This window comes from Panthera tigris, chromosome B1 (assembly GCF_018350195.1).
Source record: "Panthera tigris isolate Pti1 chromosome B1, P.tigris_Pti1_mat1.1, whole genome shotgun sequence".
NCBI classification, from domain to species: Eukaryota; Metazoa; Chordata; class Mammalia; order Carnivora; family Felidae; genus Panthera; species Panthera tigris.
In genome coordinates this window covers 20,197,612-20,220,957 of record NC_056663.1, presented here as the reverse complement: position 1 = coordinate 20,220,957, position 23,346 = coordinate 20,197,612, and the positions used below count along the sequence as shown (strand labels likewise).

The 23,346-nt window shown below is 37.8% G+C and overlaps 1 pseudogene; it reads right to left on the bottom strand.

Moving 5' to 3' along the window:
• Window positions 1-5,024: 5,024 nt before the first annotated feature.
• LOC102958452 lies at window positions 5,025-6,235 on the bottom strand (annotated as a pseudogene).
• Between the last annotated feature and the right edge of the window lie 17,111 nt (window positions 6,236-23,346).

The window sequence follows — 23,346 nt, the reverse complement described above, 5'->3', positions numbered from 1 at the left end:
GACAGCGATTTCCACGGTAGGAGACCAATACAAAAGTTTAGGGATTTTTGTTTGTTATGGATACAGTTGTATTTAAGCAGAAAGGCCACTCATGATTTTTCCAACCCTCCTTATCTCTTTTAAGTACTATACTATCAAGCAAAGTGGTATAAATAGAAAAGCCAGAATCCTATAGAATTCTATCCCTATCAATGTTTTTCAACTAAATAAAAAAAAAATGCTTTTATTCAGGTCTACTTTGAGTCCTACTCCATTCCTTGATTGCTTTGCCTAATCTTCCCGTTCATTAATATTTACTATCTTTTCTGAATTTAGGTAACTAATTTTATGTTTTCATATATTTATTTGAATTTCCTTCACCTACTGTCTTTAATTCTCACATAAAATATATGAACTATAATTTCTCTGTTTCTTCAACATGTTTCTAAGCAGAAATTAGGTGATTGTCTAGTGATTTTTTTTTTTTTTTGGCATTTTTGGTCATAAAAGGTCACATGGAATTAATTCCTAAGCACTTGTATGTATCCCTCCCTTTCCCTTTTCTTTTTTGTTCCTGAGGAAATGGGAAATCTTGCACTTACCTCTGAGCTGGAAGAATCTGATTGGAATCCTGTTACTGGGATAATATCCTGTGGCATTGTCAGTCTTACTTGAGTGGATCAGAAGCTGGGGCCCTGAGCGAGAGGAATGGCCCACCTCAGTCTAGTTGCATGCCTGCCTACAGGCTGCCCCAAAGCGGAAAGGGGGAACCCCTTTTTGATGGCATCATGAAACTGGTTTCTGGATTTACCTTCCAAGGAGCCCAAACAACAAGGGGACTTAAAACAGAGCTCTGTTAGGAAGGGAGGAAAGTAGCAAAACAGGATCTCCCTCACCCCTCAAACAAATAGTCAACACAATTGGTTTAATTTTGCACTGGGAATAAATCAATATGTGATCATAACCTCAAATTATATCTTAAAATTTTTTTTAAGGTTTATTTTTGAGAGAGAGACACGCAGTGCAAGCCCCGGAGGGGCAAAGAGATGGAGATAGAAGCTGAAGCAGGCTCCAGGCTCTGAGCTGTCAGCACAGAGCCTGATGTGGGGCTGGAACTCACTAATGGTGAGATCATGACTTGATCTGAAATCAGAGGCTTAACTGCCTGAGCCACCCAGGTGTGCCCCTCAAATTATATCTTCCTTACAACTCTACCTCAGAAAGAATTTGAGAGGTTTGAGTAAAAGAAAGAAAGAAAATCATTGAAGTGGTAGAGAAATAAGAATCAGTACTACCTTTACAGAGTTCTAAGAATGGAACTCTTGGAAAGAACCCTTCCTGTCCACTGAGGGATATACTTGTCTTTTTTCTTCATTTGGGCTAGGAGATAGAAATTTATCTATAAATATACATACAGATCTATCAATCTATCTAGATATAGGATATATAGATATAGGTAGATAGATGAGAGTTACTAATATTTGAATACATTTATGGTCTTTAAAAAATAAGGATAACATTTCTACAGTGGGTAATGTTGAAATAGAGTATTTACTGGAACTGAACACACTACATAAGAGTTTGTAAGAGTTCTATAGAATTCTGAGCATGCATATGCTTAGTTTTAAATGCCAACTTTATTAAAGCATAATTTACATATATTAAAATCGATTTTAAGAGTAGAATTCGATGAATTTTGACAAATAGATATATCTGGATAATCACCACCACAATCAAGGTAGAGAACATTTTCTGCCCCTGAAGAAAGTTCCTTCAAGTTACTTTGAAAGTAATCCCCTTATCCCCAGCCCCAGGCAACTACTGACTTGTTTTATGTCAGTTTCATTAGCTTCACCTATTCTAGAACTTAGAATATTTGGACTCCTCCAGTATGACTCTTGTGTGTGGCTTCCTTTGTTCATCACAAGGTTTTTGAGAATTATCTACGTTGGGGCATGCATCGGTAGTTGGTTCCTTATTTGGTGTCTTTCACTGGTGAGTAATACCTTTACTACAGTTCACCTGTGGATCGACATTTGGATTGTGTCCAGCCAATAGCTGTTACGAATATAGCTGATGTGAATATTCTGGTACTGGTCCTCATGTAGATATGTCTTTATATTCTTGGTTAAATGCCTAAGGAATGGAGTTGCTGGGTCATTTGGTATTTTTAACATTACAAGAAACTATCAAATTAACACTCTTGCAAAGTCGTTCTACAATTCTGCTCTGCCATTTGCCAAGTACAAGGTTTTCAATTACTCCTCTTCCTCACTAACACTTGATATCTTCCGTCTTTATAATTTTAATTATTCTAGTGCATATGAAGTGATTTAGTTTAAATACAATTTTCTCTAAGACTGATATAGAGAAAATTTTATGTAGTTATTAGCCATTTGGATATGCCTTTTGGTGTAATATCAGTTCAGGTCTTGCCCATGTTTTATTTAGGTGTCTTGAAGGAATTTGTATTTCCCTTTGTATTTCACTGTTGTTGAATTTGTTGTCATGTAGTTGTTCAAAATATACCTTTATTAACTCTTTAAAGTCTATAGCCTCAGTGTTGTCCTATCTTATATCCCTGATTTGAAAATTCGTACGTTCTTTCTCCTGTTTTCCCCCAGATCAGTCTGACCAAAGGTTGGCAATTTTATTGATACTTTAAGAGAACCAGCTTTTTTTATTTTTATTTTTTAACGTTTATTTATTTTTGAGACCGAGAGAGACAGAGTATGAGTGTGGGGGTAGGGGGCTTGCAAGAGGGAGACACAGAATCTGAAGCAGGCTCTAGGTTCCAAGTTGTCATCACAAACCCCGACGCAGGGCTAGAACTTATAAACCATAAGATCGTGACTTGAGCCAAAGTTGGACGCTTAACTGACTGAGCCACCCAGGCGCCCCTGTTCTGTTGTTTTTGTTTTGTGTATTTCCGATTTCTCTTCCTTTATTTTTCTGGCTTCCACTTACTTTGGGTTTAATTTGTCCCCCCCCCCCCTCCTTTTTTTAAGGTGGTAGCTTAGATAGTTGATTCAGGAAAAAAAAAAATTTAATGTTTATCTTTATTTTTGAGACAGAGAGCATGAGCTGGGGAGAGGCAGAGAGAAAGGGAGACACAGAATCAGAAGTAGGCTCCAGGCTCTGAGCTGTCAGCACAGAGCCTGACGTGGGGCTCGAACTGGTGAGATCATGACCTGAGCTGAAGTCTGACGCTCAACCGACTGAGCCACCCAGGTGCCCCTTAGATAGTTGATTTTCGACCTTCTTTTATAATAGAACTGTCTGAAAATATACATAATGCTTGAAGTACTGCTTGGCTGCATTCCACAAATTACGGTTTCTGTGATTTTATTATTAAAATTTCTCTCTTTTCTTATAATCCTTTATTCTTCTGCCTTGAGTTATTTAGAAATGTGTTAATTTTTCAATACTTAGAAATTTTAAAATATATTTTTGGTTTATTTTTAGTTCCAGCCAGAGAATTCACTGCATGATACTAATCCTTTTGAATTTGTTGATATTTGAATGCCAGCATATGACTCATCCTGGTGAATGTATCATGTATGATAGAAAAAAAAAATCTGTGTATTATAATTGGTCACATTATTTTACAGCATTATGAATCTTTATTACCCTTCCTGATTTTTGGCCTACTGCTATCAATTTTCAAAAGAGGAGTATTGAAATCTCAATTTCTCCTTTTAATTCGGTTAGTGTTCGCTTCATGTACTTTTGAAGCTGCGTTATGTACATATTTAGGGCTGGGAAGTCTTGATGAATTGATCACTTTCATTATGAAGTTTGTTTTGTTGTCACTGATAATATTTCTTAGGTTTGCTTTTTATGATACTGAAACCCATGTTTAATTACTAGTGTTTATATTGTACCTCTGTTTTCATCCTCTTAAAGCTTCTTATAGACAGCATCTCATAGATTCTTGAACTTCTTTCTACTCTCTTGACCTCAATTTTTTATTTTAGTCCATTTACATTTAATAAAATTATCAGTATAGTTGGCTTTAAGTCTCCTATTTATTCATTTATTTATTTATTTATTTATTTATTTATAGAAAGTGCATGTGAAAGTGGGGGAGGGGCAGAGAGAGAGGGAGAGAGAGAGTGAGAATCCCAAGCAGGTTCTGTGCTGTCAGTGCAGAGACAGTGTGGTGGGCTGAACTTATGAGCTGTGAGATCATGACCTGAGCTGAAATTAAGAGTTAGACACTTAACCGACTGAAGCCACCCAGGCGCCCCATAAGTCTACTTTAATATTTGTTATCCTTTTGCTGTCTTTTCTTCATTACTTACTGGAAACTTGAATTTTTTTTGTAATTGCTCGACGGTTTACAATGTATGTATTATAATCCTGTATATAATGTATATAAATATATGTATAGAACATATACAAACATACATATATAATGTGTATATACATATAAATAAGTAAATACGTATATATTCATATTGCTCTGAGTGCATTGTGTTTTTTTCTCTGATTGCTTTTAAGATTTTTCTTATTAGTACTGTTATAATTAAGGTGATAGTATGTCTTTTTTCTGGGTGTGTGTGTGTGTATCCTTTTCCAAATAAACTTTTTACTAAAGTACAGTATACATGCATAAACGTGAACAAGTCAAAAGTGTACAGATTGATGAATCATCTTGAAGTGAAAATGCTCATATAACCACAATCCTGATCAAAATACAAAGCATTCCTTGTGCCATAAAAGTCCCTTTTAAATCCCCTTCTAGTCATTACTCTTAATATCTACCTCACAATGATTGCTCTCCTGGTTTCACACACCATAGATTAGTTTTGCCAGATTTGAAATCTTTTATAACTGAAACTATACTCTGAATTTTATTTGTGGACGGGGTCTTTGGCTCTACATTCTGTCTGTGAGATTTAATACATGCTATTGCCTGTAGAAATCGTTTTTTTTTTTTTTTTCAAATTTGTTACTCTCGTACAAACGTCCCCACACATATTTATCACTACATTGTTGATGGGCATTTCGGTACTTCCATTTGTTACTGATTTCAAGTGCTATTAACATTGAACATCTATTCCTTCATCTTCCGGTGTGTGGTCTGATGGTGGATCTCCACTGTCGCATTCTTGCTCTCCGAGCCACTGTTACTAACTGGTCCCTTCCTCAGACATGCCGTCCGCCCCTCCTGTGCGCTCCCCTTCTGTCTGCTCTCAGGAGTAGATGAGTCTTCCTCCCCATCCTGTTGGCCTTCCATCTCTTCTTCAAGATGTGTCTCCTCTGTCTCCCTCCGGATGCTCTTGGTTAATTTTTCTCTGTTTACTTCCTCACAAACCGTGATGCTCCGCCTGAGTTCATCTTGCTCTGCTGCCTCTGTCTCTCTTCCCTCCAGCCTTTTGTGACCCTGTTTCTCTGCCTCTGCAGTTTCAGCGGCGCTTTTTTCCACATCCACCTCTACCTGGAAACCACACAAACTTTTAAGTTCGTTGTTCTATGAATCTGTGCTTCCCAGGAATTTCCTCTTCGTTTCCTGGTTTGTCTCCTGTATTCAAAGAAGTTTAGCTTCTAGTTGATGAACCATCAAGGTTCTGTGATAACCTGCGTTCTAGCTGTTGTGACAACTGTCTGAATGTCTGGCACCACACTCTCACTGAGGATTTCACTGAAGACACTGTAGTTTCTCTGGAAGAGGGCGGTGGCTGTGTGCTTCATTGAAAAGCCATCATCATAATCATCGGCATCTTCAGCAGGCTCAATTCTCGCATAAGGTTCTCCTTGGTCCATGTGAGACCGTCTCTGTCCACTTTCTTCCCCTAAAGCAGCGTCTGCATGTCTTTTTGTATTTATGGAAGCAGGGCGTGTGGGAGAATTACGATAGTCCTTCGTAGATTCATTCCATTCTGTCTTCTATACTGCATCCTTGTTTCAATACTCTTATTTTTCTTCATCTGTGAGATCTCACCACATGCCACCATTAATCTGGCCAGTCGCCTGCAACTTTAGGTCAGGGCTGGAAGCATTTACTTGGTTCCAGAACTTTGTGCCATACCTCATGTAGGGCATCAGTAGCTTATGTGGTGGCTTTGGGGGTTGTGGAATCGTTAACATCAGACGATGCTGAGACCTGGCTGTTGGTGCCCAGGTTCCCTCCCAGCTTGTAGTTGTATGGTAATGCCTGGATGTACTGTATCCCCACAAACCCTGGTGTTCCGGGCATTTGTGTTGTAGGAGCTGGGGTGGGTGTTGAGGCATAAGATGCTCTTTTTGACATTCTGGAAGATTAAGTTCTCGGTTACTTAAAAACGAATCTGAGACACCATGGGCAGAAAAAGCACCCACAGCTGTGGTCGTGTTTCCCCTTGGGCTCACATATATTAACTTTTGTTGAATATATCAGTAGGATTGAAATTGCGGGGCCAGAAGGCAGGAAACTGTTCAGTTTTAATATCAACAAATGATACACCAAAATGTTCATGTAAGTGCTCTCTCTGCTTCCTTTCTGTTTCTTGTCTGTCTCGAAACTTGTGGATGACTCCATATTTTGCTCTTGTCCAGGAAGGTCAGGAATCAGGAAAAGAGGGTGGTGTACTAATAGGGGTGAGGGCATCGTGGCGGAACGAGATAGTTGGGCACCTGTTTCATTGCCAGGCCACTAGCAACTCTGGGCTATCATCTGCTTATGTTCTGTCTCTGGAAATGCAGGTAGGCAGCAGAGACTTAGTCTGTTGGAGGGAATAAATGGTCTTTGGTGCACATCTAGGCATACTTTTATAGTATTATAAAGGGTGTAGGCTCATTCCTATCAAGGATATCAGGCAGTTGCATCTACATCATGTCCATAAAAATTCGTTTACCCTATTTGAAGCCCTTTGATGAGGGCGACTAGTTGGCCACCTGTTACTGACATGTCTTCCATGGCTATTCTAGGCCCATAAATGACTTGAGAATCTGACACAACAGCCTTTCCTCTTTGCGATCCTGATGCGATCTGAATTTCATACACTTTTCGAGTGTGCTAGCCTTACATTCCCCGCTTCTCATGCAATCGCATAAATTAGAGGAAGGGTGAGTGGCTCATTCTCTGGGCTTTCTGAATGCCTTCCCCCCAAATTTTCTTGGTCCTTTAATATGTCTTCCTGTGGTTAATAAAAATCTAAACCATTTGGCCGTGATACAGTATGGAAGTTTGGCACTAGGAAAATAGCTCCCTTTGAACTTGGCACTTAAAAATACTATCTCTTTTATCTTAGCAATAAATTGTCTCCATATATGTTTATTTGTTTATTTATTTAAAAAAATTTTTTTTCAACGTTTTTTATTTATTTTTGGGACAGAGAGAGACAGAGCATGAACGGGGGAGGGGCAGAGAGAGAGGGAGACACAGAATCGGAAACAGGCTCCAGGCTCCGAGCCATCAGCCCAGAGCCTGAAGCGGGGCTCGAACTCACGGACCGCGAGATCGTGACCTGGCTGAAGCCAGACGCTTAACCGACTGCGCCACCCAGGCGCCCCTCCATATATGTTTATACTCTTAGTCCCTAGATGGTAGATTGGCCAGGGGCTAGCAGTTACTGTGCACTCCTGTCTTAACCTTGGCTCACTTTTGGTCCTTAAAATCCTCTATAAGAATTTTCTCACCTTAGCTTCTATTGCCAAGTGCCTGGTTTCTATGCATTCCTAATTTAAATTTCCAAGGAAGAGTATCACACAAGTTCATTTTATATCTTTGTGCAGAACTTCGAATATCTGGCCATCTCCCAGGCAGCTGGTGACTCCGTGGATTGGCCTGTGTTTCATTTGTCGTGTCTGAGGTGGGGTGAGGGGCAACTGGTAGCTCAGAAAAAAAGTTAGACACATGTTAAGTGGGGGTTTTTGATGTCCCAGAATCTTGTTTTTACTCTGATAAGTTATCTGTAGCATGTGTGTTTCGTGCAGTATTTCCAGTGACAGTGATGGATTTGTACTACCTTCTGCATCTTACAATCAATAGCAAGAGAGTACAAAATCCTGGGGTCAGGAGTGCACCGTGTGGCACTGTGACTAGGTATTTCTCTGTGTGAAACTAAGACTTTCCTTGGCCTTATTTTTCTATGTTAGCGCTTTCATTTTGCTTCAGTGTAGGTCTGTCTGGATGATCAAAATAGGTGGGAAAGAGGCATGGTGGGGCAATAATTCGGTTGCCTCACTTCCTGGAGGTTCAAGCCTTGTACTAAGCTATACTCTCACTATCCCTTCTCCCTGTTTCCTCACATGGTGAGGTCAGGTAGAGTTTACTAGAGATGTTGACGTGTATATTGACGATAATCTTGAATAGGCACATATCTCAGTTGCAGGCAACATTACACCTTGAAAGTTCAGCAGTTGAAGGATTTTTTAAAATTAACTTGATAATGCTAAACTTGATGTCTTTTCACAGGATTGTTAGAGATGACTGACATTTCTTTTACCACTTGATTATTTATGGGAGTGCCAGATATTTAACCCCACGTTATTAATTATTTCCCTGAATGTTTTGCTAAGAATTTTAAGGTTGACATTATGATTGTGAGTATAAACAGGTATTTTAAAAACTTGCAATGAAAGGCAAGGCTGCTATTATGTGTGATTATTAACCCAGTGAGGATGCCATTAATACCTGCATAAAGAACTAGAGTAATGTCAGCTCCCAAACTGCAGATCTTAGGAAGGTTTTGTTTTTTGTTTTTCTGTTTTTTGTCTGTTTTTTTTTAAGGATTTTTTAAAAACTTTAATTTATTGTTGAGAGACAGCATGAGCATGGGAGGGGCAGAGAGAGGAAGAGACAGAGAATCCGAAGCAGGTTCCAGGCTCTGAGCTGTGGGCACAGAGCCCAATGCGGGGCTCGAACCCACAAACTGTGAGATAGTGACCCAAGCCGAAGTTGGACGCTTAACGGACTGAGCCACCCGGACGCCCCTGTTTTTTTTTTTTTTTTTTTTTTTTTTTTTAATGCTTGTTAATTTACTTTGAGAGAGAGAGAAGGAATGAGCAGTTGGGAGGCAGAGAGAGAGGGTGAGAGAGAATCCCAATCAGGCTCCACCCTGTCAGCACTGACCCCAACCTGGGGCTTGAACTGATGAAATAGTGAGATCATGACCTGAAATCAAGAGTCGGATGCTTAACTGACTAAGCCACCCACGGACCCCCTTTGGAAGGTTTTTGAATATTTGAGAGTAGTGAATTTCCAAGGATGGAATGGTTGATTATTTTAGTGTATCTGGTGGGGGGGGGGAATTAGGCTAATTTTCAGCATGATCCACTTCTTATCATTATCCTCAGAAGGTTTTCTGAGATAACACCACAGTCACAGTTGCTAATAGGCTTATATCTACATATCTACTAAGTTGTTGGCATTTTATTTTGATACATTGATAGAATAAGATTCAAGAATACTTAACAGAGTGCAGTAGCCTCCAGCTGCTGAATGCTGGATTTAATTATTTGTTAGGACCAATGTGAGTGTTTAGACCTACTGCTTGCAGTACTGTGCATAAGCATTATAAAATTGAAATGAGGGGTCCATTCACTCTCCGTATAGATTGTGAGAAAGCCAGTATTTGGGGACCTTAGAGATGAATTATTTCACTCCTTATAAAAAAAAAAGAAAATTAAGACTCCAGGAAAAGGAAATGTGTTATACAAAGTTATAGAGCAGTTTTGAGGCAGAAACACAACATAATCTCAGCTCTCCTGGACTATATTTTTTTTCCAATTTTTTATCTTGGTGTCTTTCCTATTTTTGCCATTGTAATCGTATCAAGATCTTATCCTTAACCCTCATGTTTAAATTTCTTAACATTACTATCTCTTTATAAGGGAAAATACGAATTGTTATTGGAAGAAAAACCTGTGCTGCTTGTCTTGGGTGTATCTCCTTTACTATCACACTCAGGACATTTCTGACCCCAGATGAATGGGTTTTTTTTCCCCCCCATACCAAACAATTCTCTGACACTAGCTGGATGTCCTACAGTTTAACTCAATTCTAACACTCTGTACCTAGAGATGGTGTCAGATCCCACAGGTTAAGAGCTCAGTCCCACAAGACTGCCCTCCCTGCTCTTTGGATGCAGTCACAAACCCTAGGTGTTAATTGTGAGCTGAACAGTTGGCTATTGGCTATGAGTCAGAGGTTCCTATGACTCCCCTCCAGATTCGATTATTTCCTAAAATAACTCATAGAACTCAGGGAAACACTTAAATTTACCATCTTATTAAGTAATAAAAGCTATGATAAATGATACAGATGAACAGCCAGATGAAGAGCTACATTGGATGAGCTCTGGGAGGGTCTCAAGTGCTAGGGTTTGTACTTCACTTCCTTTTACTCAAATTCTATATTATTATTATTATTATTATTATTATTTACACAGTTTTCTCTATGATAATGAAATGTGAGGCCAAGGGATTATCTCCCAATTACAATTGATACTAATTATGGCTGCTGAGTAGCTACCTATAAAGCTCCTCTCCTGTATCTAGGATCTAGCCAGCTTTGCTGAGTTACAACGGATTGCCTAAGTACTAAATGCAAAGTTACTGATGCATGTAGAAAGCCATTTGTATTAATATAATTAAGAGACCCTACCCAACCCTGATGAAAAATTACTTGAAAGTAACAGAGGACAGAGTCCTTATTTTAAAGTAAATGAACTATTGGGAGAAATTACGATTAGTTCAACCATAATTGGATTTAATGAGACTGAGTAGAAACAAATTAGACATAATTGGAAGTTAGGCAAAAGTCAATTAAATCGTTATAATTTTAACTTTATAAAAGTTATTGAATTAAATGACCAGGATCAATTAATAAAGGAAATACAGCCATAAAGTACATTTCCAGGAAATTGGTACTTTTTTGAGGGGAAAAGTATTGTTTCATTTAATAATAAGAATTCATTAAAAATCACTTGAATCGGTTTTGCAGCCTTAGAAGTTTAACTTCAAATGAAGTAATTATGCAAATTTTAGTTTTACCTGCAAAGTGCTGCAGAAGTTGTTTTAAGGAATCAAGGAGTAGAAGAATTTGATAGAACAAAACAGCATATTCATAAAACTCACTGAATTCTCAGGATTTGGAGTCGAGATATGGTTGTTCTTAACTGCAAGGCTGTGTTAGCTGAGAGAGGCTTGTGGGCCCTGTACACATTGTGTGATTGAAAATACAGTCACCACCTTGCTCTGTGTAAACCTGCTCTGGGCCTTAGTTCTGCATCCTCCAGAACTACTGTCATCCCCCACTGCCACCACTCTAAAAGCCCCTCGTCGGTTTTTATTTGGTAGCGTAAGTGGAGTTCTGTGCAACTGGTCACCTAGGAACTCAATGCTAACAGACTGTGGTTACCAACACCGTCTCCTTCCGTGATAGCCAAGGGCAGTTAGAGTGTTGGGTTTTCTTCTTCCTGGGTGTACAAGGATATTTATATCATCACTCACTCGGTGGTGCTTAATGACCTCCGAAAGGAGCTCTAAGCATGTACTGAATTCGAAATGTGATGGAATAAGATTGCAGTTTTGATTCACTGCTGAACTATAACTCTCCAATGATGACAAAAATACTAATTCTGCAGTGATGGCAACAAAGGTAAGAACAGTAGCAAATCGGGCTGAGGAAATAAATCTATACGACATGCGCAGATGCAACACAGGTTTATAGACCCTATCCTTTAAATACATTATGTCTGAAATAAAACCAGTTCCATATACTCTGTAGGCATGGCAAATTTTTTGCCGAAGCACATTCTCTGCAGTTCTTTTTTTAAAAGATAGGTGCATATTTAATCAGGTTCAAGTCAATGGAATTATGGCATTACCAATGCAGTGAGATTTTGTGCAACGTTAGGAAGAATCTCAGATGTGAACCCAGATTTTGGAGAATAAAGAATGAACATTTGTATATAAGGACTATCTGCCATCCTTTATAAAAGCATAATGCACCCAGCCCCATCCAGCTATGATTCTTAGGTAACACAACGTCATCCCTGACAAAGAAGGCCTGCTGATCATTTACATCTCAGGAAAAAGGTGGGGAGACAAGACTCAGGACAAGGGCTGCTGCTGTTGTGATGGTATGTGCATGCGTTTGCTGAATGCATGTAGATGCCATGTGGAAGGTGATGAATTTTGTAAAAATGTGTTTCAAGTCAAATGGTAGAAATAACTATCATGGATCTCCTGATCTTTTAGGGCTTCAGTTATTTCTCTGTGTGAGATGATAGAAGCAATGTTTAAAGTCAGACCAGGGGACACTTCGATAGGAGCCAGAGTGAGAGAAAAGGAGGAACCAAGAAAGATGCAACATAGAAAATCAGCACCTACCAATGAGGTCTGGCCCCATGTAATAGGGGTCAGAAGATCATCTTGAGCCCCATTTTCCAGATCTTACCAGTCTTCTGTGATTCCCATCCCTTTCTGTTCTATCGTTTTGAGTCTGAATGGGAGAGAGGAAAGCCGTATCTAGCTCAGAGAGCAGAGCCATAGACATGGGGGTGGGGGTGGAAGATTGAAATGTTGAAGGATGAGATAGAATAGAGTTTGAACGTAAGCTATTACTGCTGTAGTTCTTTTCCTGAAATTTATTTTTTCTAGAAATGTAGATTGAGGGCTTCTTGTATACATGATAGTTTGCTCAGATTTGATAAACTTTGGATGATGTGAGTCAAAAGGGGGAGGATTAAAGGACTGGTTATCTTATTTATTTTTACATTTATATGATTTATTACATATTTTTTTGAGAGCGTGTGAGCAGGGGAGGGGCTGAGAGAGGGGGGGACAGAGGATCCAAAGCAGGCTTTTCCCTGACAGGGTGACAGCAGTGAACCTGATGTGGGGCCTGAACTCACAGACTGCGAGATTATGACCTGAGCCAAAGTTGGCTGCTTAACTGGTGAGCCACCCAGGCACCCCTAAAGGACTGATGATTTAATAGTCTGGTCCTTGATCAGTAGGGATTCTAGGCCACAGTTCTTGTGCTCTGTGCTGAGCGTGACTGGTCAGCTAGTCTGCCTACCAGTTGTCAGCATGAATTTCAACTCAAAATTTCAGTGAGATCCAGATCAAATTCCAGTTCCAGCTGTGTGATGTTTTATAAACTCCTCAACCTTTTTGACTCTCAGATTTCTCCCCTATGAAGTACATAGAATATTTATTTTATAGGTTTGAAGAATAGACAAAAACATTTATCAAGTGTTTAGTAAAAATCTTGGAGGAGATTGAATACTTGATAAAACATAGGTATTGTAATCTTGAATAATTTGATCTCAATTTGGACTTTAACTTGGAGATGGATTTCAGTAAGGTTATACAAATAATGTTTCATCATAAACTCTTGTTTGCGAGTTACTATGCTTCAGGTATGACTGACAGTTTGACTACTTACAGAAGGGTTGGTTTATACTTTTTGCCCTTCGAATGTTTGTATTCTTCCCTCCACTGTTTGTGTCCTTTGGACCTGTCTGAGTAGGTTTGGAGTTTGGAATTCACCTACACAACTATGGAAGCTCAGCGTTTTATTTCTTGACTTAAATTTTAGTCAGGAGAGAGGAGTGATGAAGTCTTTTTAATTGTTGGTTAAACTTGTGTAGAGGCTATTCTGTCATCTAGGTTTTCGGCCTAGTCTCCAGTATGGTACTTTGGTAGGAAGGCATCCACTTTATCCAGGTTTTCACTTTTATTACTATGAAATCGTTCATATTATAATCTTTTACATCTCTGCTATGTCTACGGGCATATCCTGCATTTCAGTCTTTTTTGAGATGTTCTCATTTTAAAATTTTTTCAAAAAAGTTTTAAATTAAATTCCAGTTAGTTCCAGTGAGTTAACATACAGTGTAACACTGGTTTCAGGTGTACAATATAGTGATTCAACACTTGGACATGATACCCAGCGCTCATCAAAAGTGCACTCCTTAATCACCTGTTACGCCGATCTCACACACCCTCTTTCCTCTGGAATGTATACACACACACACACACACACACACACACACACACACACGTTCATTTTGTATTCTCTATTCTCTTCTCGATTGATCTGTTTTAAAGGGGACTTACAATCTCATTAATCTTTTGAAAGAAATACCATTGGGTTTGGTTGATCCTTTCCACTGAATTTTGCCCCATTTAATTACTATTTGCTCTTATTTCCTTTCTTCCTCCTTCTTTAGATCCACTTTGTCTTTTCCCCCTTATAGGTGCTTAATTTGTTAATTTTTTTAACGAGGTAAGAAGAGGAAAAGTTAAGATGGTAATGTTTAGGTTAACTATTTATAAGTGCATAGTATAGTAGTGTTAATATATGTACAATAGTGTACTACAAATCCCTAGAACTTTTTCATCTGGGAAAACTGCAAGTCTATACCCATGTCACAAAAGCTCTTTTCTTCTTCTCCCGGCTCCTGGCAACTATATTTCTATTTTGTATTTCTAAGAGTTTGACTACTTAGATACCTCATATAAGTGGAATCATGTAGTATTTTTTGTGAATGACATTTCACTTAGCATAGTGTTCTCAAGGTTCATCCGTGTGGTAGCATATGACAGGATTTCCTTTTTTAAATACTGAATACTGTTCCATTGTGTACATATTTCCTATTTTATTTATCCATTTATCTGTTGATGTACATTTAAGTTGCTTCTGCCTTTAGAATCCTGTGAATAATGCTGCAGTGAACATAGGTATGCAAACACTTCTCCAAAATCCTGATTATAAGTCTTTTGGATATATATCCAGAGTAGAAATGCTGGATCATTTAATGCATTCATTTTCTGTTTGTTTTAGCTTTATTGCAGTCTACTTGACAAATAAAACTGTAAGATACTTAGGTGTACAACATGATGATTGAATATGCATATACATTGTGAACGGATTCCCCGCATTGAGGTAATTAACACATCAGTCACCTAACATATTTATCTTTTTAAAAACTATTTTTGTGAGAATATTTAAGTTCTACTCTGTTAGCAAATTTAAATTATACAATACAGTGTTAGCAACTATAGTCATCAAGGTATACATTTGATCCTCAGTCTTCAGTCATTCTATAACTGAAAGTTACTATCCTTTACCAACTTCATCCTATTTCCCCCATTCCCTGGCAACTACTTTTGTATTTTAGAAGAGTTTGACTTTATAAAAACATTTACTAAGTGTTTCTTTTCAAAATTTTTTAATGTTTATTTTTGAGAGACAGAGCGAGCGAGTGAGCAAGCAGGGGAAGGGCAGAGAGAGGGAATCCAAAGCAAGTTCCAGGCTCTGAGATGTAAGCATAGAGGCTGAACTCACTCAGCACTGTGGCTGGAACTCACAAACAGCATGATCATGAGCTGAGCTGAAGTCAGACGCTTAACTGACTGAGCCACCTAGGTGCCCCTCTTTTCTTTAATTTACATTACTTTTTTCTTTTATTAAGTAGGCTTTGCACCCAGAGTGGAGCCCAAGGTGGGGTTTGAACTCAGAACCCTGATATAAAGACCTGAGCTGAGATGAAGAGTAGACGCTTAACCAACTGAGCCACCTGGGCACCTTTTAAGGTTTTTATTTTAATTCCAGTGGAGTTAACATACATTATTAGTTTAGTTTCAAGTGTGCTATGCAGTTATTGAACAATATATTACTCAGTGCTCATCATGATGAGTGTACTCGTAATCCCCTTATCTTTTACCCATTCCCTTACATACTTCTCCTCTGTTAACCATTAGTTCTCTATAGTTAAGAGTCTGTTTTTGTTTGCCCCTTTTTTCCTTTGTTTTGTTTCTTAAATTCCACATGAGTGAAATTGTACGGTATTTGTCTTTCTCTCACTGACATATTTCACTTAGCATTATACTCTGTAGATCCATACATTTGTTGTTGCAAATGGCAAGGTTTCATTCTTTTTTATGGCTGAGTAATACTCCATTGTATATTATATATGTGTGTGTGTGTGTATATGTATACATACATTATGTATATATGTGTATATGTATATATATTATATGCTCGCACATGTACACACATGTGCACATACCCCACATCTTCTTCATCCATTCAAATAATGATGGGAAGTTGGGTTGCTACCATAATTTGGCTATGGCAAATAATGCTACAATACATATAGGGGTGCTTATATCTTTTCAAATTAGTACTTTTGAATTCTATGGATGAATACTCAGTAAGGAATTACTAGATCATAGGGTAGTTCTATTTTTAATTTCCTAAGGAAACTCCATACTGTTTTCCACAGTGGCTGTACTAGTTTGCATTCCCATTAGCTGTGCACAAGGGTTCCATTTTCTCTACATCCTCACCAGTAGTTGTTTTTTTTATTTTAGCCATTCTGACAGGTGTGAGGTGAAATCTCAGTGTGGTTTTAATTTGTATTTCCTTGATGAGGAGTGAGATTGAGCCTCTTTTCATGTGTCTCTTGGCCTTTTGTATACCTTTAGAGAAAATGTCTATTCATGTCTTCTGCCCATTTTAATAGATTATTTTCATTGTTGTTATTGAGTTGTATAAGTTCGTTATATATTTTGGATACTAACCCTTTATTGGCTATTATATTTGCAAATATCTTGTCCCATTCAGTAGGCTGTGTTTTAGTTTTGTTGGTTGTTTGCTTTCTTGTGCAATAGCTTTTTATTTTGATAAAGTCCCAATAGTTTGTTTTTATTTTCCTTGCCTCAGGAGGCCTATCTAGAAAAATGTTGCTATGGCTGATACCAGAGAAATTACTGCATGTGTTTTATGGCTTCAGGTCTCAGGTTTAAGTCCTTAATCCATTTTGAGTTTATTTTTGTGTATGGTATAAGGGAGTGGGCTAGTTTCATTCTTCTGCATGTAGCTGTCTGTCTAGTTTTCCCAACACTTTTGAAGAGACTGTCTTTTTCCCATTGAATATTATTGACTCCTTTGTTGAAAATTAATTGATCATATAATCATGGGTTTGTTTCTGGGCTTTGTGTCTTGTTGAGATGATCTATGTGTGTTTTTTTGGGGGTGTGTGTGTGTATATACCAGTACCATACTGTTCTGATTACTACAGCTTTGTAATATAACTTGAAATGTAGAATTGTGATTGATACCTCCAGCTTTGTTACTTGTTTTCAAGATTGCTTTGGCTATTTTCAGTCTTGTGGGTCCATAAAAACTTTATGATTAGTCTAGTTCTGTTAAAAAAAAAAAACAAAAAAACAAAAACAAACAAAACAAACTTTTTTTTTTAAATAGATTGTTCCATTTTTATTTTTTTAATGTTTATTTTTGAGAGAGAGAGCACATATGCGTGTGCAGGGAGGGGCAGATAGAGGGAGACATAGAATTTGAATCAGTCTTCTGACTATGAGCTGTCAGTGCAGAGCCCAAAGCAGGGCTCAAATCCAGGAACAGTGAAATCATGACCAGAGCTGAAGTTGGACACTTAACTGACTGAGCCAGCCAGGCAACCCTAATTCATTCATTTTTAAATTTTAATTTTCTAGTATGGAATTTAATGATCTGGATTTTCTAGACTTTGCCTACATCCCTAACTTTTGATATGCATTTTTCGTTATTTTACTAAGTACATTTCTATTATTTCCACTTTTACTCATTAGGTATTTTACATGTTTTAGAATTTGTAAATGTATTGTTATAAATGACCTTTGATTAATTTCTAATGTAATTAAATTTGGTCAGACTATATTTTTCTGTATAATACTTATTATTTGAAATTGAGATTTGATAGCTTCTTTTGTAATCACATGCTAAGAAGAATGTGTGTTACTATTGTTGGTGTAAGGTCTTATATATATTCAGTTTGGTTAATTATGTAGCCCAGTTCTTCTGCATTCTTACGAAGTTTTGGTATATTTACCAATTACTAAACATGGTTGAAAATGTTACGGCTGGATCTGTCCAATTATTTTCTTCATTCTCTCAAGTTTTATCTTCTGTGTTTTGAAGCTCTACCTTTAGTTGCATAAAGCTTATGATTGGTATGTCTTTTTGCTGAACTGGAGCTTTTTAAAAAAGTTTTTATTTAAATTCCATTATAGATAGCATACAGAGTTCTACCAGTCTGAGGTATACATTATAGTGATTCAATACTTTCATACAACACCCGGTGCTCATTACAACAAATGCATTCCTTAATCCCCATGAACTATTTTACCCATCCCCCCTACCCATCCACCTCCCCGCTGGTAATCATCAGTTTGTTCTCCACAGCTGAGAGTTCGATCATTTTTATCTCCTATTGCTTTTAACCTTTAATCTATTTTATCAAATAGTAACAATGTTATACCAGTTTTCTTTTGGTTAATATTTACATTTTGTCGGTAACTCCTTTTCTGTCTTTTAATTTCAATCTTCATCATGATAATTAAGATAGTGTTATGTTTACAATAAAATGAAAAAAGTGGCACAGAGCTTTCTCATATATTCCCTACCCTCATTCTTGCATAGCCTCCTCTATTATCAATATCCAGTGCTAGAGTGGCACTTTGTTTTGTTTTATTTTGTTTTTTGTTGTTGTTGTTTTACCAAGAATGAACCCATATGAATAATCAACCAAAGTCCATAGTTTACTTCAGGTTTCACTCATGGCGGTGTATCCTCCATGGGTTTGGACAAAAGTATAATGATGTATATCTATCATTATAGTATTATACAGAGTGTTTTCACTGCCCTAAAAGTCCTCTGTGCTGTTTATTCATCCCTCCACCTCCCTCTTTGCCCAATCAACCATGTTTTCATTGTCTTCACGGTGTTCCCTTTTCCAGAATATCATAAGTGGGAATTATACAGTATGTACCCTTTTGTAGATTGATTTCTTTCACTTAGCAATATCCATTTAAGATTCCTCCATGGGTTTTTTTTTTTTTTTTTTTTTTTTTTTTTTTGGTGTCTTGCTAGCTTACTTCCTTTTACTGTTGAATAATAGTCTTTTGTCTGGGTGTATCACAGGTTGTTGATTCACCTACTGAAGGACTTCATGATTGTTTCTAAGTTTTGGCAGTTAGGAATAAAGCTGGTATAAACATCGGTGTGCAGGTTTTTGTGTGGTGGAAAAAAGTTATCAACACTTTAGGGTAAATACCAAGGAGCACCATTGTGGGATCACAGTGCGTAAGATTATGTTTAGTTTTGTAAGAAACTGTCAAACGTTAAGTGGCTGTACCATTTTTGCATTCCTCCCAGCAGCGTGTGAGAGTTCCTGTGGCTCCACTCCCTAACAGATTTTGGTGTTCTCAGTGTTTGTGATTTTGGTCATTCTCATGAGTAGGTAGTGGAATTTTGTCTTAATTTGCATTTGCCTGATGACATATGATGTGGAGCATCTTTTCATATGCTTATGTGCCATCTGGATATCTTCATTGATGAGGTATCTGTTGAAGTCTTTGACTCATTTGTAAATCAAGATGCTTGCTTTTTTATTGTTGAGTTTTAGGAGTTTGTTGTATATATCATCATTTTTAGGTGGGCTCTTTTAAACTGCATATTGCTAGATTCCATCTTGGAGCCTAGTCTTACTACTTGTGTTTAAATGATTAATTCAAACCATTTAGATTTATGGTGATTACATTTAAATTTATTATACTTTCTTGTGCCTTAAGTTTTTATGTTTTTTCACCTTCCTTTCCTCCTAAAGATAGATGAAATTAAAAAAAATTTTTATTTTAGAGAGAGTGAGCATGATTGGGGGAGAGGGCAGAGGGAGAGAGAATCTGAAGCAGGTTCCATGTTCATTCTGGAACCCCATGCATGGCTCCATCCCACCATCTTGGGACCGTGACCTGAGCCAAAATCAAGTCAGAAGCTCAACTGAATGAGCCACTGAGGTGCTCTGGTTCTATGAACTTGTAAAAAAATTCTTGACCCCCTTCAACTTTGACATAAAGAAATTTGCTACCATGGGCCAGTGTCAGCATAACCAACAAATAATTTATATGTTTTACAGTTTGGATTTGTGAGTACCTGTTCAGCTTTTCTCAATTTGTGGGAAGTCTGAGGCCCCTGTTCTATGTCACTCAAGATAAGTTATATATTTGTTTACCTGAGGTTCCAAAACATTTCCTGCTTGGGATTTCTATACCTTTCTTTCTTGGCTTAAGTTTTCTTAGCTCCTGCTGAAGTACAAATTCAAAATCCAAACGTGTGTGAGGGTAAGACTATGGTTTTTCATTCTCATGGGGGAGTTCCCCACCCCCCCTTTCTTAGGTCTCAGACAGAGATGGACAAATTTTCCTTTCATCTCTTTACTTTCTTTAGAAGCTTTTCTTCCCTGATTGATGACTTCTGAATTTATGTGGGCATCTCACTTCGAAGTCTTTTCTTTGCAAGAGCTCAAAGCCTTGTCCTCTGTCCCCTGCACAGGCTTCAGATCCAAGTCCCTAGAGTGTTGGGGTTGGCAAATGTTCATAGAGCAGTCATAGTGTATGTGCTCATTGACCATCCGGGTTTTCTGCTTTGTCTTATTGTTTCCCCTTGGATATTTTTCTCACTCTATTGGAAGCACAACTATGCATTTAAATGGATGTTTGCTGTATTTTATCTACTATTTCTATGTGTTTTGCAGTAAGGGCTTTTCAGAATATCCAGTTCAACTTACTGCTGGAAGAAGTTTGTTTTAACATACCTTAGAAACATCCAATTCCATTCAAGTAATAGCTTATATAAAAGCCATTCTTCTTGACACATGGGACTCTCAAGTAGTCCTGCTGAGCCACATAGCAATCTATTCCAGGTATATATGTTCTCTTAACACAACTGCACTTCTTTGAATAAGTTTTGTTTGTTCCTTACGGAATATTGGCTTCTATTGCCATCACTATACATTGGTGTGACTCTTGGTGTCAGTTATGTAACATTCAAATCAGCCTTAAATCCATGCTAGTGTAAGTAAGTCATAGATAAAATTACTAAGACCTTAGTGAGATCCTGTATCCAGTATTCTAAAGTGGCCCTACATTCTGTATAGGCAACTTCTGCATGATCTGAATTGGTCAAAATACTTAGTAGAGCAAAATAAGCAAGTTTTGTATGGGTAGTTTGATTACTTATCACTATTTCTGTGGTACAGTGCGTTCTCCTTGCTTTTGCGGAAAATACTTACCTTCCTTTGTTCCAATCCTAAACCTTTGCCCCTTGTTTAAGAATAGGCACATGACCCTATCGGGACCAATGACAAAACACCCACCCTGGCTACAAGATTGGTCCAAGATTAGGCTGGTGATTCAGTTGGACCAAATACAGAAGGAAGTAAATTAAAAGAACTTTTTCATCTCAGCTTAGAGAGATGCTAGCAGAGAGCCACTGGACTTCTGTTTTCTCCTATGGAGAAGAAGTAGGTTTCATGTTGGAGAGGATAAAGCCAACACCCCCAAAAAAGTGGTAATGTGGCAATGCAAGAACTAGAGAGATGGGGAGCACTGGCCCCTTCTCAGGCCTCGGTCCTCACATGAAGTCCAGCTTTGCCCATAATCATCCTGAAGTTTGCTTAGGGAAGCTGCCAATTCCTTTTCTGAGATAGCTGGTTTGAGTTGGATAGGTGTCTCTTCTAATCAAAAGTCCTGATTCCCTAGCATCTTGATCGAAAAAGTATTTGTAAATACTTTGATAGTTATGGGCATGTTTTTGGTGGTGAACAGTGATTTACATAGATAGAGTCTTTGTATTTTAATGCTTTGCGTTCTAAGAGCTGTAAGTCTGGCACTCTTTCTCTAGCACTGCTAAACTCAATGAATCTTTAATATCCACTTTTGGAGTATATAGTTAAAAATTAATATAGGTGAAAGTCATCCATTTTTCCAGGAGGTTAAGACCTGCTCCATTAGAGTGCTAAGTTACTTTTAGGCGTTAGTGTGTGTAGAGCTCTTGGTCAAGGTTAAACTGTTCCCTTCTCTAACACATAGGAAAATCAATGCATAAAAACTTCTAGTGTAAAAGCTATCCTTCCAGGCCCCTAAGGCACTGGAGATTGGGTTATCTTTTCACTCAGCTGACAAATGATCCATTGTTTGTATTAAATAATCTGGCTTTGTTCAAGCATACCGCTGTTTGTGTTTTTAATTCCAAAGCTTACCTCATTATGAACAATTTTCCACTCTTTCCTTTGGGGAAATGCTAATGCTACTTGTTTATATAGAAAGTAAAGTTAAGGAGTCAGTTTTGACATTTTGGCTTGCTTTCACAGGCAGGAAAGAGTAGTGCTGCATTCATATGTTGAAGCTTTTTTCTCTTTGTCCCTCTTTATGTTGGATTGTGCCTTCAGCAATAAGTACCTCAGGTTGCTTCACGTATTGGCCATTAGCCACTGACAGTAATGTCTTTAATGAATATTTTTTTGATTAATTTGTCTCTACTTCTCTTGTTCTAAAGCCTATAGCCAGCAACCATATTTTAAGTGGATATTAGGAATAACCGTAAAGTTCCCTACAGCGTTTCTTTGGCTTACATCAAAACTTATGTAATGTGTTTAGGAACTGGGACAAACAGGTGGGCCCTAGTAAGGCTTGTCAAACACCCTTTAGGGACTTCAGCTAAGGAGACCCATACGGTTAACTGACCAAGTCTGTACCCAACACTCAAGGACACTGCTCATGGGCTACCAGGAGCAGCCACAGACAGTCAGCTTTTGTGTTTTGGAATTAGTCATTGTGTTGTTTTCAATGAGCTGGAACCTTTTCTTTTCCTCTAGATTTTTTTTTTTTTTTTGAGTTGTGCTATTGATTGACATTATAGAATTCTATGAAAATAATCCAATGAAACTCACCTTTGCATCTCTTAAAAAGTTGTTGCAGATTCTAGTTTAACGTTGCACAGTAACATCTTGATGAAGAACTAAGGAAAAATTGCTTTCTGGATTCACTATATGAAAAACTTGTGTTTTATCTAAGCAATTATTTATACTAAATAGACACTATGAATTTTGTTATTTTCTTTGGACTACAGAGCATAAAACCAAACTTGTAACTCATGTCTGGCAAATAGAGAGGACTAGTTGGTAGGCATTGTGTGCTGAGTCTTAGACCTGGCTTTGTCTCTTCTTTCCCTTTGCCTTACACTATGCCTCATTTTTTTCTTTGCTTTAAAAAAAATATTTTATATTGTGATTTTTATATGCATTTTAATGAAATTTGTTTTTACAAAAGAAATGCAAGGCATAAATAGGGTAGACATTGCTTACAAAGTGATGTCTAATCTCACCCAAACTCAGGTATTCACACACTCTTCTATTAGATGTAGTCCTAAGCAGTAAGCAACAAAGCCCTACACAGCCAAAGTGGATGGCTCTAAGTGCCTGCATTAAAATCTCATGCCTGTGGCTTCAAGTAATTCCTTTTAGCACTTATTTCAAAGTTTAATCTTACATACTATTTGAAGAAGCTTCAACATACGTAGGATTT